This window comes from Triturus cristatus, chromosome 5_2 (genome assembly GCF_964204655.1).
Source record: "Triturus cristatus chromosome 5_2, aTriCri1.1, whole genome shotgun sequence".
Taxonomy (NCBI): domain Eukaryota; kingdom Metazoa; phylum Chordata; class Amphibia; order Caudata; family Salamandridae; genus Triturus; species Triturus cristatus.
Window position 1 is genome coordinate 1,042,614,018 of NC_140588.1, and position 16,260 is coordinate 1,042,630,277.

At 50.0% G+C, this 16,260-nt stretch overlaps 1 protein-coding gene across 2 annotated transcripts in view; it reads left to right on the forward strand.

Moving 5' to 3' along the window:
* Positions 1 to 16,260, forward strand: part of STARD8 (StAR related lipid transfer domain containing 8) — a 644,863-nt gene that overhangs the window by 506,053 nt on the left and 122,550 nt on the right. The window lies entirely within an intron of this gene.

The following is a 16,260-nucleotide window of genomic DNA, read 5'->3' on the forward strand; positions in this document are numbered from 1 at the left end:
TCTCATTCTCCTGACCTGCTTCCTACCACCTACCCTCTCACTCTACGCATTTACCAGCTCTACCTCTGCCCCTTAACACAGGGACACAACTGAAGGGTACAGAATTGGACGCACAAGTAGGGTTACAAGTGGTAGGGTGTGGGCAGAGTAGAGTAACTGTGTCTTCTGTGTCTCATTCTCCTGACCTGCTTCCTACCACCTACCCTCTCACTCTATGCATTTACCAGCTCTACCTCTGCCCCTTAGCACAGGGATACAACTGAAGGGTACAGAATTGGATGCACAAGTAGGGTTACAAGTGGTAGCATGTGGGCAGAGTAGATAAACGTTGTCTTCTTCCTGCCCTTATTTTACCCCCTCACTCTGCCTATTTCACCCCCTTTACTTCTACCCCGTATCAATGAGATAGAACTGGAGCGCTGACCAATTAGACGATAGTGCATCGTGACCTCATCTCATATCTGCCACTTTCCTCCTCAGTTTGCCCTTCTACCCTCTACTGCCTCTCTATTGCCCCCCTCATCCCCAGAAAGAGATGGAACCCTGCAGGTGCTGGATGGGGTGTGATCGGTAGCCCTTGCCTATTGCCTCGTTGATCACTCTTGGGTGCCACTTCTTCCCTCCCTGGGAGAGTAGCCACTGGCAGCTGGCACGACCACTGCGGAAATGACGTGGTCACATCAGTTCCAAAACTAGAAGAACCAATAGGCCTTCATGCGTTGCAGTCTTTTGGTTACCTACATCCATCTGAACGGTTTCCACTCTCCAGAAGAGGGAGCCCTTCCTTCAGTGCCCAGGGATAAGTGAAGCTGCCGCGGATCACACAGTGCGTCATCTCATGAACTAGGCAAGACTGAGAAGGACTTGTCTAGGGGATAAGTCTTTTGTTGTGAACCCAGCAGACATTAGTTCGCATTCCAAGTTGCCCTCTTAGTTAGGGAATTGTTTCCTCCTGGAAAAATCACGTAACCTCCTCCCTCGGTCTGTTTATATATCGAAGGCGGGTGCTCTTGGAAACTGGCAGAGCCGGAGTATTCATTTATAAAAAGCAGGAAACCACAGTCGGCCTCCACGCTGCACGGACCGGGAAGATGTTATTTCTATTCAGATTCCAGGGCGGGCCAGGAAATAAGGATTGCGTGGGTGTGGCTCGTGACTTGAATGCAAGAAACACGTGGGAGAAAAATGTGAGATCCCGGCGAGGATGCCTGAGCCTGCGTCGAGGTGATGTGGCCTCCATCCAAGCCAACGCCGACTGCTTAGGGCGATATTTTAGCTTTCCCTGCTGCCCGTAAACCTTTGCCACGGCCCTCTTTAGCAGCCCCCCTACTCTGTGAATACAAACCCGATGGTCATGCCGGTGCTTGGCTCTTGACGCTCTTGCTGGGCCAAGTTTCAGGAAATCCGTAGCTGGCGCGGGCTGAGGAAGGCCGCGGCGGCCTCTGAGCGCATTGTTCCACGCGGTATTGCGCAGGCCATTGGAAAAGTCCGCGTGTATTTACATTGGCGCCTTCTGCCCAGGCTGCACTTCTGGTCGCTCTGATGCTAATTCCAGGTGCTGGCCCTTTACCATCTCCATGTGGCATGAGGGGTGTACTAGAGACCTATGAAGGCATGGGCAAGGTGGCAATTGCCCAGGTCCCCACCTTCCAAGGGGCCCCTGGGAAAGGGAACTTTTTCTCTTTTTTACTTTTGTCCATTTCTCTATCTTAACCTTTTTTATTTGGAGGTGAGTTTTATACCGCGCAAACTCGACGCACAGGTATCGGAGCGCTCGCCATGAGCAGCAGTTGCATCACAGAGGGACACATTCATTTTGTTAAACGCGGGCAGATGGTAATTTGCCCAGAATCACAGGTTGTTGAGCGTCAACTACTGCACCTGGCGACATAAGGTCCAAACTCTAATCGCCCTCCAACCCCCGTTCTTAGACCTACTTGATGTTACGTCCAACACACTATCAACCCTTGTGCATGGACGAGTATGCCCAGAAAATCTAGACCATAAAAACCCCATCTCCTGGACCATCTTCACAGCAGCTCCCAAACATGTTAGACCCCTGCTTTCATACCTTGTTGATGCCATCTTTGAGACATTATCAACAAGTTTCACATTTTCCTGACTTGGCCGCCAGGATCTATTTAAGCATTGTAGACAATCCTAGTTATAAACTTTAACAACCTCAGTGACTGGACTTTGAGCTCCAGGTCCCAAATCTTATCGTCCCCAACTTCTGGACCCGATTAACGCCTAATCTTTGACTATATCAACTCCTGTTCCTGCCTTTTACTAATTCCAGTTTGTAGTCTGAAACTTAAGCTCCTTAATGTAACAGCCACAAATCCTAGATCTTGATTACAGCGCCAAGACTATATCCTTCCAAGCGGCCCTGGATTATCCTGATCCAAGCTCTTGAATCATAATGAATCCTGTTCCTTTCTAAAACTAAGCTTCAAGATCCCATGAACATTGGCTCCTGAACTTTTGCCTTCCCAGCTCCCCGGCTCATGTTGAGTTAACTGTTGCAGCTCCTGGGCCTTATTGACGCAAGCTCCGGTCCTTATCGACCCCGGCTCTTTCACCACAATAACCCTAGCTTCCAGTCTGTATTGGCCTCAGCTCTCAGTCCTTATCGTTCGCAACTCCATGGCCTTATTGACCCCCCCCCCCCAGCCCTTATTGACCACACCCCCCAATTCTTATTAATCCCAGCTCCTGGCTCTTATTTGCCCTTGGTTCTTCACCACATTGCCCCTGGCTTCATTACCGTATTATCATTATTTTTCTCATCACATCGCCACTAGCTCCTTACCCTTATCGACCCCAGCTCCTGCAAATTATTTTCCCTAGTTCCCAGCCCTAATTGACTGTAGCTTCTAGCCATTATTGACCATAGCTCACAGCCCTCATCGACCTAGCTCCCAGTCCTTATCGAACAGAGCTCCCGGCCCTTAATAACACTAACACCCAGCCCTTATCAAGTCCAGCTCTTTGACCAGATCTCCACCATTATTGACCATAGCTCCTGGCACTTATCGATCCCAGTTCCCAACTCTTGTTGACATTAGGTTCTTCTCTACATCTACCCAAGTTCCTTGTCACATAGATCCCCTACTCCCGGTACATATTGTCCCTGACTACTGGCCCTTATCGGCCCTAGCTCCCCTGCCCTTACTGACCCTGGCTCCCCTGCCCTTACTGACCCTGGCTCCCCTGCCCTTGCTGACCCTAGCTCCCCTGCCCTTGCTGACCCTAGCTCCCCTGCCCTTGCTGACCCTGGCTCCCCTGCTCTTGCTGACCCTAGCTCCCCTGCCCTTGCTGACCCTAGCTCCCCTGCCCTTGCTGACCCTAGCTCCCCTGCCCTTGCTGACCCTGGCTCCCCTGCTCTTGCTGACCCTAGCTCCCCTGCCCTTACTGACCCTGGCTCCCCTGCCCTTGCTGACCCTAGCTCCCCTGCCCTTGCTGACCCTGGCTCCCCTGCTCTTGCTGACCCTAGCTCCCCTGCCCTTACTGACCCTGGCTCCCCTGCCCTTACTGACCCTGGCTCCCCTGCTCTTGCTGACCCTAGCTCCCCTGCCCTTACTGACCCTGGCTCCCCTGCCCTTACTGACCCTGGCTCCCCTGCTCTTGCTGACCCTAGCTCCCCTGCCCATGCTGACCCTAGCTCCCCTGCCCTTGCTGACCCTAGCTCCCCTGCCCTTACTGACCCTGGCTCCCCTGCCCTTGCTGACCCTAGCTCCCCTGCCCTTACTGACCCTGGCTCCCCTGCCCTTACTGACCCTGGCTCCCCTGCCCTTACTGACCCTGGCTCCCCTGCCCTTACTGACCCTGGCTCCCCTGCCCTTGCTGACCCTAGCTCCCCTGCCCTTACTGACCCTGGCTCCCCTGCCCTTGCTGACCCTAGCTCCCCTGCCCTTGCTGACCCTAGCTCCCCTGCCTTTACTGTCCCTAGCTCTCCTGCTTTACCGACCCTAGCTCTCTGCCCTTACCGACCCTAGCTTCTCTGTCTTTACCGACCCTAGATCCCGGCCCTTACTGACCCTAGCTCCCAGCCTTTACTGACCCTAGTTCCCTGCCAATACTGACCCTAGCTCCCCTACCCTTACTGACCCGAGCTTCCTGCCTTTTTACTGACCCTAGCTCCCTGCCTTTACTAACCCTAGCTCCCTGCCCTTACTGACCCTAGCTCCCCTGCCTTCACTGACCCTAGCTCCCCTGCCTTTACTGACCTTAGCTTCCAGCCTTTACTGACCCTAGCTCCCCTGCCCTTACTGACCCTAGCTCCCCTGCCCTTACTGACCCTAGCTCCCCTGCCTCTACTGACCCTAGCGTCCTGCCTCTACTGGCCCTAGCTCCCCTGCCTTTACTGACCCTAGCTCCCCTGCCTTTACTGACCCCAGCTCCCTCCCTTTACTGACCCTAGATCCCTGCCCTTACTAACCCCAGCTTCCCTGCCCTTATTGACCCCAGCTTCCCTGCCCTTACTGACCCTAGCACGCCTGCCTTTACTGACCCTAGCTCCTCTGCCCTTACTGACCCTAGCTCCTCTGCCCTTACTGACCCTAGCTCCTCTGCCCTTACTGACCCTAGCTCCTCTGCCCTTACTGACCCAAGTACCCCTGCCTTTACTGACCCAAGCACCCCTGCCTTTACTGACCCAAGCACCCCTGCCTTTACTGACCCTAGCTCTCCTGCCTTTACTGACCCTAGCTCTCCTGCCTGACTGACCCCAGCACTCCTGCCCTTAATGACCCTAGCACCCCTGCCCTTACTGACCCTAGCACCCCTGCCCTTACTGACCCTAGTACCCCTGCCATTACTGACCCCAGCTCTCCTGCCTTTACTGACCCTAGCTTCCTGCCCTTACTGACCCTAGCTTCTTGCCCTTAGTGACCCTATCTCCCCTTCCTTTACTGACCCTAGCTTCCTGTCTTTACTGACTTTAGCTCCCTGCGCTTACTGACACCATCTCCCCTTCCTTTACTGACCCTAGCTCCCTGCCCTTACTGACCCTATCTCCCCTTCCTTTACTGACCCTAGCTCCCCCACCCTTACTGACCCTAGCTCCATGCCTTTATCGACTGTAACTCCCTAGCTGCTGGGCCATATCGCGCAAGCTCCGTGGCTATTGTGCCTATCTGTGTTTTATCCCCCGATGACGCGTTTGAAGTGTTATAAAACGTTCAGCCTTGTACCGTCCAAGCTGATCAGGTTCCCACAGCTCCCAAAAACCGACACGAACCGACGGCTGGTGGATCTCCGACAGCGACGGTGCCGTCTTTAGGAGTCCACGTCCCCGTGGCATTATAGAACAGAAAGAGCGCGCGCAGCCAACTCTATACATCCTGTTTTGCAATATTTGCACGACATTCTCAAAATTCCTGGCAAGGGGAGTATTCTCCTTCCCCTTCACTGCACTTTTGTCTCTATGAATCCTGAGACATCCTCCGCGGCGCTGTATAAATAACTCTTCCCAACAGCTATTTGGCGACGAGGCTGAGCGGAAGCGCCGTGCCTTGGATAGGTTCCACCTCGCGATGTTATGCGCAGCCCTCGCACCCCCGTCTCCCTCATCACCGCGGGCTTCCCCTGGGTGCCCTCTGCCGTACTGTGCTCAATACGTGTCTGGGACGGACGGCCCTCTCTATCTGAAATAACGCTCGGTCAGAGGCGCGTGCGCGCGTGGGTAGGAGCGGGTTTAGGTTTAATTTCCTCATCGCCTGCTCCGAGCAGCTTTGGCGGACGCTGGTCACCTACAGGAAAGCTGCGCCTAGCACCACTCTCGAGTGATGCAAGATGACGACACCCTGCTGCTTAATTTATTACCAGTTCGCCCTTTGGGGGTGGTGTGCGCTACCGTCGCTGGTCGAGGAAAGTTCAACCCCTCAGTGATCTTTAGTCTAGAAATGTGAGCACTGTGGTCACCTCGGGGGCGGCTCTACCATACATGCCATCATTCTGAACCTGGAAAGAGCAAAAAGTGTGTGTGGGGGGAGAGGGGAATCGTTTGAATTTATTTTCCCCATTGACTTCCATTTTTTTTTTTTTGCAGAGTTTTATATAGCGCGAACTTGACCCGAATCCAATCAGGTATCAGGGCGCTTTACATAGCACCAGTTACGTTACATTAGGACACACATTCATTCTTTGTTAGGCACGGGGAGATTAAGTGATTTGCCCAGAATCACAGGATGTTCAGCGACATTACCGAGACTCGAACCCTTCCCCAGGTCCAGGTCGAGCGCCCTAGCCGTTAGGATTTTAGGTGTGAGACAGCTTAAAAAAGCCATTTTGGGCACAAAAGATCTGGAGTCCATGCCTAAATCGAGTGTGTTGGCATGTATGCTCTACACCGCGTGGCCGCTTGTCTGGAGTGGGGCAGCTCTATACACACCTCTTGGGCTTGTCATCTGCACTGGGGCAGCGCCACAACTCGCGGTCTCTTTTTTGCACAGGGGCCGCTATACACCTTGTGGGGTCTTGATATGAACAACGACTACCCACCAGGGTATTGTTGATGTGTGGTGTGGTCCAAAAGGGGTTGATGTGGCCCGAGTGTGCGTCCTTGGTGATTTAGCACCACTGACGTCAAGTCAGGGAAGCTTGACAACCTGTGATCTGGTCGTCTAGACGGGGTCTGCTCACAGGTCTTGATGTCGTGTCTGGACAAGGCACTTCTATACCTCTTGCCCGGTCGTCTGGGGCCGCTCTACAGCTCGTGGTCTGGTCATCTGGTCAGAGGGAGGAACTATACATTGTGGGCTTATCCTCTGTTTTGATCTTCTGCTTTGGGCCTAAGCATCAAAACTCTCTGGCCTTCTGTGGCCCGGTTGTCTTCATAGGTACGGCTTTATAGAGCGGTCCTTTAGAAAGGGCGAGAGTTGTATTTTCCTGTGAGGCCATCTTTAAAGGGTAAGATTTAGCGTTTGTAGTTTCCTCCTCAAGGACATGTTTGGATTTGTGAGCTCGGCGTGGCATGGCCATGCAGACGGGGACAGACTCGCTTTCTGTGGCACAGTCCCCTCGAAAAGGACATCTTTTCCCTTTGTGGTCTGGTTGTCTAGACGAGGACAGTTTTACAATGTGCGTTGTGGTTGTTTAGACAAGGACAGAGGTGTCTTTTTGAGACCCGGTTGCTTAGACATGGATAGATTTGTATTTTATGGCCCGGTCCTGTGGATGGGGACAGGCTCACCCAGTGATATCTGTTCTTGGCGACCAGGTAAGGGTATAGATTTCCTCTGGACAGGGACAGATTTACAATTTGTGACCTGGTTGTCTGGACAGAGACACATTTATCCCTAGTTACCTGGCTGTCCGGAGATAGTTATTCATTTTGACCTCTCTGTCTAAGTAGGGACGGACGCGCTCGTTGAGACCCGGCCCTCCAGACCAGAGCAGATTCACGGGTTGCGAGCTGGTTCGTTTTAGGGGTTAGGTTGATCGGTTGGTGTTTAGTATTAGCGTATGGAGTAGATATAGGGGTTTGTAGTTTTGATTAGAGTTATGTGCTTAGGATCAAGGGTTGTGGTTATTGTCAAGGTTAGGAGAGCAGACACTTTAATGGTGACAATTTCATGGTGAAATACGTGCAAAGTATTTGTTGATGATGTAACCTTATGACGAAATAAATGTCGAAGACGTAGCAGTACGAAATATAATCACATAGGTTCAGATTGGTGGCCGATATACTCGAAAATGAGGCTGAGTTGAGAGGGAGCGCTATTCATTCCGGTAAAACCGACCTAAAACGACAGGCTTGATGCCAGAGCGATCTCCGAGGCTGCAGAAGGTGCATCTTCCTGCCTTAAGCAGCAGAGTAATCTCTCACGTTACGCAGCATGCCACTCACAGGGGCAGGCCTCTCACAGGGGCAGGCCTCTCACAGGGGCAGGCCTCCAACAGAGCTATTCCTAGACAACTAGGCCTTCGTGACAGTTTGTGCCAAATGATTTAGCCTCAAATAGAGTTATCCACAGACAGCAAAACTATCCCTCAAGTTGCACATACCCCACAGCTTCATGTCTTAAACTACAGACTACAGACTGTGGATAGTAAAGCCATGCGCGGACAGAGCTACGGCTGAATGCGTACAAACTTCTTTCTCTTTTCTCCAGGCTTAAACCTTAAAAAGACCTGTGCTTAGACAGCAGAGCTATTCCTCAGATTGTATTTATCTTATTGGGATACGGCTTTGAAAGCAGAGCTATCCCGTAGGTTGTGTTTATGTTACTGAATGGTGGCTCTGACAGCAGAGCTATCCCGCAGGTTATATTTATGTCATTGGGACAAGGCTTTGACTGCAGAGCTATCCTGCAGGTTGGCATATGTTACCGAATGATGGATTTGACAGCAGAATTATCCTGCAGGTTGTACATATTTTACTGAATGGTGGCTCTGACAGCAGAACTATCCTGCAGATTGTACATATGTTACTGAATGGTGGCTTTGACAGCAGAGCTGTCCCGCAGGTTGTGTTTATGTTACTGAATGGTGGCTCTGACAGCAGAGCTATCCCGCAGGTTGTATTTATGTCATTGGGACAAGGCTTTGACAGCAGAGCTATCCTGCAGATTGTACATATGTTACTGAATGGTGGCTTTGACAGCAGAGCTATCCTGCAGATTGTACATATGTTACTGAATGGTGGCTTTGACAGCAGAGCTATCCTGCAGATTGTACATATGTTACTGAATGGTGGCTCTGACAGCAGAACTATCCTGCAGATTGTACATATGTTACTGAATGGTGGCTTTGACAGCAGAGCTATCCCGCAGGTTGCACTTATGTTACTGACTGGTGGATCTGACAGCAGAGCTGTCCAGCAGGTTTTATTAATCTCATTGGGACAAGGCTTTGACAGCAGAGCTATCTCACAGATTGGGCTTATGTTACCGACTGATGGCTCTGACAGCACAGCTATCCCGCAGGTTGCGCTTATGTTACTGACTGGTGGCTCTGACAGCAGAGTTATCCCACAGGTAGTATTTATCTTGTTGGGATAAGGCTCTGACAGCAGAGCTATCCTGCAGGTTGTGCATATGTTACTGAATGGTGGCTCTGACAGCAGAGCTATCCCGCAGGTTGTGCCTATGTTACTGAATGGCGGCTCTGACAGCAGAGCTATCCTGTAGGTTGTAAATATGTTACTGAATGGTGGCTTTGACAGCAGAACTATCTCGCAGGTTGTGCATATGTTACCTAATGGTGGCTTTGACAGCAGAGCTATCCCGCAGGTTGTATGTATCTTTTTGGGATAAGGCTCTCACAGCAGAGCTATCCCGCAGGTTGTGCATGTGTTACTGAATGATGGCTCTGACAGCAGAGCTGCCCCTCAGAGGTTTCGGACAGCCCTGACTGCACCACGCCTTGGACAGCAGGCATATCCCTTGAGTTGTACATATCTCATGATTAGTTCATAAACCACAGATCTATCTATTGGGACAGTGGCGCTGAACGCCGGTACAGGATAGCTGGCTCCAAGCTACATTTGCGGGCACATACATTTACACATTTGATTTTTATCCAAAAAATCTGCCCTGGGTTCAGCCCACCTGCACCCATGTTGAACACCCCTGCCTTAGGTTATGATTCTTATGAAGCCCACAGCCGCTGGTGGGGTGGCTCGAGCTGTAGTCCTCTTCTAGTATTAGGACTTAAAAGGCAGAGCCATTCCGTGGGGGACGCAGAGGTCCAGGTGCCGTAGACAGCAGCGCTACCGCTCCATTTGCATCACGGCCTGCAGAGAGGCCCTCTCTGCAGACAGCGTCTGGCTGCATCTGGTAAGCATTAGCGGCACTGGGGTCACTCTAGCTCCGGGGGTGGCATGGCCCCAGCAGGCCTCCTCCTTCGGGCCCAGGGGCAGTGCTGAGACAGCCGCCTGCTCTCCAGCCCTTGCACCGTTGAACAGGCAGCCATGTCAGTAAAGGTCAGGGCAGCCTTGGGCAGGATTTGGGAGCCCTGCCCCTAAACTGGGAGTGTTTACCTGGGGCGGGGATCCCACAGCCTTGGCACTCAGAACCGGGCTCAGCTGGGGCTGACCAGCGTCATCACCTGGAGAGCTAAACCCGACAGGTCAAAGGCCGTCGACTCTTCAGTTCGTTTTTAGCTCTTAGGCCATATGTGAAGAAATGGGCCGTGGCCCCTGAAGGCCGAGCGCCGCTTGCACATTGTTCCATAATCCAATAGACGTTATCACAACAACCTCCATTGGTCCCAGGTCTGTCCCTAGCCAAGATGGCGCCTGCCCTGTTACCTCCCCCCAGGCCCCCAACACCGTCCACTCGCGTTCCAGTGAGTGTCTTTGATAGGGTAAGTCAAAATACTTGAAATTATTACATGTTGCCCCATTTTAGTGATAATAATGGGTTACTCCTCTTCACCTGCATGAAACAATCATATTTTTTCACTAAAATATTTACTCTCCAGTGGAAGCTTAATCTTTTCCTTAACGAAAAGTAGCACTGAATCCCAAATAACTTTCATAACATTTTAATTAACAATTACAATGTATTAAAACTCCTTCATCTTGTCGGGTATGCAGTTCAAGCGCGTATTCCAATTCATAAATAACCCAAGGACAGACTCTCAAAGTGACGCTTATATATGCTATAAAAAAACATTGTTTGCCAATCACGTTTGTGCAAAGTCTGCATATAATTGTATAGTGGATTAAAAAACAGTCAGTGGACTAAACTGAAAATTGTATTGATTTCTTTTATATATAAATGTGCTCTTGTGAGAGGAATGTGGACATTTTTCATATCCTCTGAGTATTTTGTTCAGAAGGGAAGATAGCTCATAAGATTCAGTGTCTGCTGCTGAGGTGTGAGTGTCATCACCAGGTTGACTTGTGTGGTAACATTCTATAATTCTTCACACGGGGACAAATCCGTTTGTGGTGTGCACTTTGGTCATTATTAATATTGCTAAAGTATTAATAGTAAGATTACCTATGCTATTATTTATTGTGCTGTAACAATTCAGATTGTTAGGATAGTCTGAGAACGGAAAAGTTTTCAGAAGTTTTCTAAAATGTAGATGGTCAGAGGTAAGGCCAGGGGTTCATTATCTTAGCCACTGCATTTTCAAAAGTCCAGCCACCAGTTCTGCTTCTAGCACACAAGCAGAGCGGAGGGCGCGGGTCAGTTGATAGGGGATCTCTAGATATGAATGTAGGGCTCTGGTCATATATGGATTTATGGCAAATACAAGGACTCTTGAATACAACATGCTTCTCAACGGGGATCGATCTTCTCAAAGTAAGACATACTGTACCTATCAATGTAACGGACTGGACTTTCTGCGTATTGTGTATATAATGTAAATATATTAATGTTTGAGTATTGTTTTTAATAAATACGGCTAGGGTCTACAACCCGTGATCCAAATCTTGGTGTTAATAAAGTTGATTGCCTTGGGGGAAGATGGGCGGTAAGCAAACTTGGGCACCGATAAAACGGGAATCACCCAAGGGCAGGAGTTAAGGGAGGAGTGGGATTTGGCCGTACCTGGCCATATATGAAGGCAGGGGACGGCATCGTACACACCGCATCTCTGGCGGTCGTGCCGGTCCCCCGCAGAAGCAGCAGGAAGGTGGGAGTGTGCGCCGCGCACGAGCGATGCGGCACCTCGTCTGTTAATTAGCGGATCGGCGTGCGACCCGGAAGCAGTTTGTATCGCTTCCGGGTCGCGCGTCAGCTCTACGCCGGGAAAACCGGTTAGAACCGGCTTCCGGACAAAATGAGAATAAAAGGCTAGGGAGTGGCGGGGACGTCCTCTTTCTTTGCCGCCCCCCCACAGCTGACCACATCTTGAGACGGGACCTTGCACAGAGGTCACATCGGATTCACCCACCCACCATCCCCTAAAGCAGTAGTTCTTGAACATGGTTTTGTTGAGTTTTCTTGTTTTCTCTTTTTTCAGATAGTAATTTTAATTTGCAGGTTCTTCATTGTATTCATTGTGTATGTTTAAATTTGTCGTATCTAAAGATGCGATTCCTTGGTGAGCCGTAAGGTCGTGATTGGTGAGCATAAATTTAAGGTCCTTTGTGGGCGGTGCCATTGTAAAATGGGGACACCTGAGAGGGAGGGACCGATGGTCTCTCATAGAACGCCAGGGACAGTTACAGCCAGTAAGCTGGAAGGGTGCGGGGGAGGGGAGTTACTCTTTCCGGTAGGCTGGTTGGCCACCCAGCACGTGCACAAGGGCGCAAGTAAGCTGCACATAACTGCATGGGCCCCTTTATGGAGATAATCTTCTGGGCGTTGGGGGTGCTGGGGGGGGGTAGGTATCCTCCTGGTGAACGGGGCCCCCTGCGCAAGGGCACTTCGGTAGGAGTTTTTGTCTATGTATTAGAAAACATGTTAAGGTTAGCCAATAAGACATACTGTACCTATCAATGTTAGAGACTGGACTTTCTGCGTATTGTGTATATAATGTAAATATATTAATGTTTGAGTATTGTTTTTAATAAACACGGCCGAGGTTTACGACCTTTAATCCAAAACTTGGTGTTAATAAAGTTGATTACCTTGGGAGAAGATGGGCGGTGAGCAAACTTGGGCAACGGTAAAATGGGGATCACCCAAGGGCGGGAGTTAAGGGAGGAGGGGGACTCGGCCGTACCTGGCCATACTGCTACTAGCACACAAGCAGACGCAGAGCGAAGGGCGCGGGTCAGTTGATAGAGGATCTCTAGATATGAATGTAGGGCTCTGGTCATATATGGATTTATGGCAAATACAAAGACTCTTGAATACAACATGCTTCTCAGCGGGGAGCGGATGCTCCATTTGAGGTAGTATGAAATATGGATCCTACATGAAGACCTATCAGGAGCCCTGCTGCCGTGTGTGAAAAAGTTGTCGCTTTTTCAACCGGTACTTTGGAAGCATCATTCGAAGTGCGTTACAAAAATCAAATCATTGGACTATGTCGCTGAGGGTCCTCCTATAATTAAGACCTCAGTCTTGTCTGAAGTACGTTTTTGGAAATTTCTCCTTAGCTAGGAAGCAACCGCAGTGAGGCAGATGAAAACATTGTGAGCTATTGGAGGATCTGTCGAGGCAAATCTGTCAAATTGTTTTATATCTTTGTAAATGTATAAGAAGAATAACTCTAAGAACTTTGGAATTTTGACCCCCTCAGGCCCAAAAAATCAGTTGTAAAAAAAACCAGCCAGATAGGAAGATGCAATTGTTTTAAAAAGTATACAGACTGTGCTAAACTCTAAAATTGAAAAGGAACTATTCCAGTTGCATATTTAGCCCAAATGTTTAATAACAAAAAGCTTACTTGGCAACATAAAATGACATTAGATTTATGAATAATCATGAAATGACTCTTATCAATGAGGTTTGTACTGGACTTATTCCAAATGTTTTTATTATTTGTTTATAGTATTAAAATCAGCAGTTTCCTAACGCAATGTAAACCAATGTTTCACCAAGTACAGGCCATGACACATTTAAGACCTATTAGCATATATTGCAAATAAAATTATTTTAAAAATGTGAATGTGGAAGATTATCCATATACTACAGAGTGAACACAAGCAAGACATGCAAACATATGATGTCAATGTGTTTCGGCCAATAAAGGGAAAATCTGTAGCACAAGCCTTCAGAAGGGCGTTTTAGATACGCCTCTGTATCACATATATATCTAGGTTAATTGGTTTCTTAAGTTCTTCAACCTTTCTCATCAGTGTAATCTCTGGAGTGTTGCAACAAACTATCAACGTCCACAATCTTTACTTTGGAGTGTGAGGCAGAAGGCCTTCCACACAATGTAATCCGAAAAGTAATAAAAGCCACATGAGGCCTGCTATATGTAGGTGGCCTAATTGTGATTTCAGATGTGTGTGGTGAATGAGGCTGTTCTTCTGCAGATTAATTGCTGGTCTTACATTGTTTGACTATTAATCATTTCAACAACTGCTGTTAATTCGGTTGGATCTGAACAAGAATCCTCTAATTTTGCCAAGTCTCTTAGACTGAATTAATTAAGTTTCCATCCCTCAGCTAACGTCACGATTAAGAGACTTATGCAACAAAGAATTACAGAAATGTGGTACCACTCAGATTGCTTGTATTAGAAATAGTCTGCAGTTACTGCAGGGAAGAAAATCCCCAGTTTCTGCAAACCTCTGTGCAATGCTGTCCCTTGTCGCATTTCTGGACTTGCCCTGGTGTTTATCTCTGAGTGCACTCAAGAATCTGTGAGTCCACTGGTTATGGAGACTGTGTTCTTATCCAACAGGGTGGCACACAAACAGCTAAAATCTTCCTATGATGCTGGGGCCCAAAATCCTTAAAATGGCCCTGGGTAGCGAGGGAGTCTGTGGTGGAAGGGGTCAGGGGTCAGGCAGGGAGGGAGCAGTGGAGATAGAGAAGTAGAGGTGCCCCAGCCAGGTGTCCCTCGGAAGATGGGGGGAGGCTGGGGGAGGCTTTGAAAGGAGGGGCTCTGGGCAGTTGCTCCTTGAGCCCGGACCTTAAAGCGTCTCTGGCTGCTCCTGGTCTAACTGTTCCAATCCTATACGTCATCATTTTAGTATGCGATTAAAAATATAAATGAGCCGTTGTACAAGTCTGCCACGCTGGGTTTTCCATAGCAGCATACTACTAGCCGAAAAGCGCCTCGTCAGGGATAGGAAGCGCTATATAAACGCAGTTACAATGCAATACTGCATTTAGATACCCCGCTGGGGGTGACCAAGAGCACACAGGTGTCAGGGGAACACGGACATCTCAATAGATGCGCTGCTCGCAGTAAATGAGCATGTGTCTTGGTTTTGTTTACCACAGTGTTCAGTTGCCCCTGCCCTGCTCCAACAGGGTAAAGGGCCGTCATGGAGCGGGTCACTTGGAGAGAGGCCCCAAATCCTTCCGAACACAGGGGCAGGGTGGCGGCGCGCTACTGCCAAAGAGAATCGGACTTTTCCCACGATAAAATTCAGCGTGGTGTTATGTGGACGTGCTTCCGGGCTGCCCGAACACTCGTGTTTGTGTATCATGGGCTTTTTCAAGCATGTTTTTCTCCGTGCACTTTTCACGCGTGTTATAGATGCACGTGACTGAGGGTCGCCCCACAGACTCCTGTGGTGTCCGTCCTGGGCGCAGTCTGCACCTGAAAACCGATCGGTCCTTGTGAATGGACACTTCGGAGAGCAAGGACTGGCTTGTCGTGCACCCCGTGCACTCACTGCCTCACTCCGGCCCTGAGCTCGCCGCAGCTCGTGCACGAACCCTTTAATGGGAATAGTGCGCATTTCGTTAAAAACGGGTACTTGGGCGCACATTGAAATGTAGACAAGGCTCTCAAAGGCCCTAAACATTTAGGCCACATAGTAGATGCTCCCGAAAGGTGCCATGAAGACCATACCTGAGAGTGTTGGCACTACACAACCCTCCACTCACTAGGATTAAAGATTTATGTAACGGGCAAACAGACTACATTGTTTGTGGGATGTTTAAAATTACACGTAATTCATACCCAACTCAAGGCCACATTATTTGTATCCCACATGAAAGGAAGTCGTCCGTGCCAGTAACGTTTTACGTTTCGCACAGATCTCTACAGCAGGCGCCCAAACGCACTGCTGTTTTACCAGAAGTTGTTTGCACACGCGCTCTCACCCTTTTTTCCCTCAGGCACACACGCACTTAAATTCGCTCGTAATTCTATAGAACCAATGTGCGTTGCGCTCAGATGTCTGGAGCGGGCGCATTGACCCTCTGAGTTGTCTGAGCTAGCTCCCTTCCTGGCCAGCGCTGAGGCACTGGAAGGTATGGAATGTCTGCAGTGCGAGCTCACACACAGACTTACAGAGTGTATAGTCAGATCCTATGGCCCCTCCCCCACCACTCTCGCAGCCCACAGCTGTGGAGGGGACATGTGTTCAGCCCGGGGAGGGGCCAAGGGGCCTCTCTGAGCCCACCGCAGCTGGAGCCGCCCTGTAGGGGGCATGTGAAGCCTCAGACAGCTCGCCGGAGCCGGACAGGGTGCGCTGCCCTGTGCCACAGAAACCTCACCCTCTCACACACTGACTGCTCCGTGGTCCCTCCGATGGGCAATGCTGCTGGACGGGTAGATGCGTGGGGACGCTGTGTAAGTGATCCGCCCCACTCACGCGCACCCATGCGAGCCTGGGAGGAGCAGCCTGCGCTCTGACTCGAGGAGGTCTTATGCGCTCAGAGGTCCTGGACTGAGGGTCCTCTGGGTGAGGCCACCTTGCCGTCCGTGGAATCCGCGCTG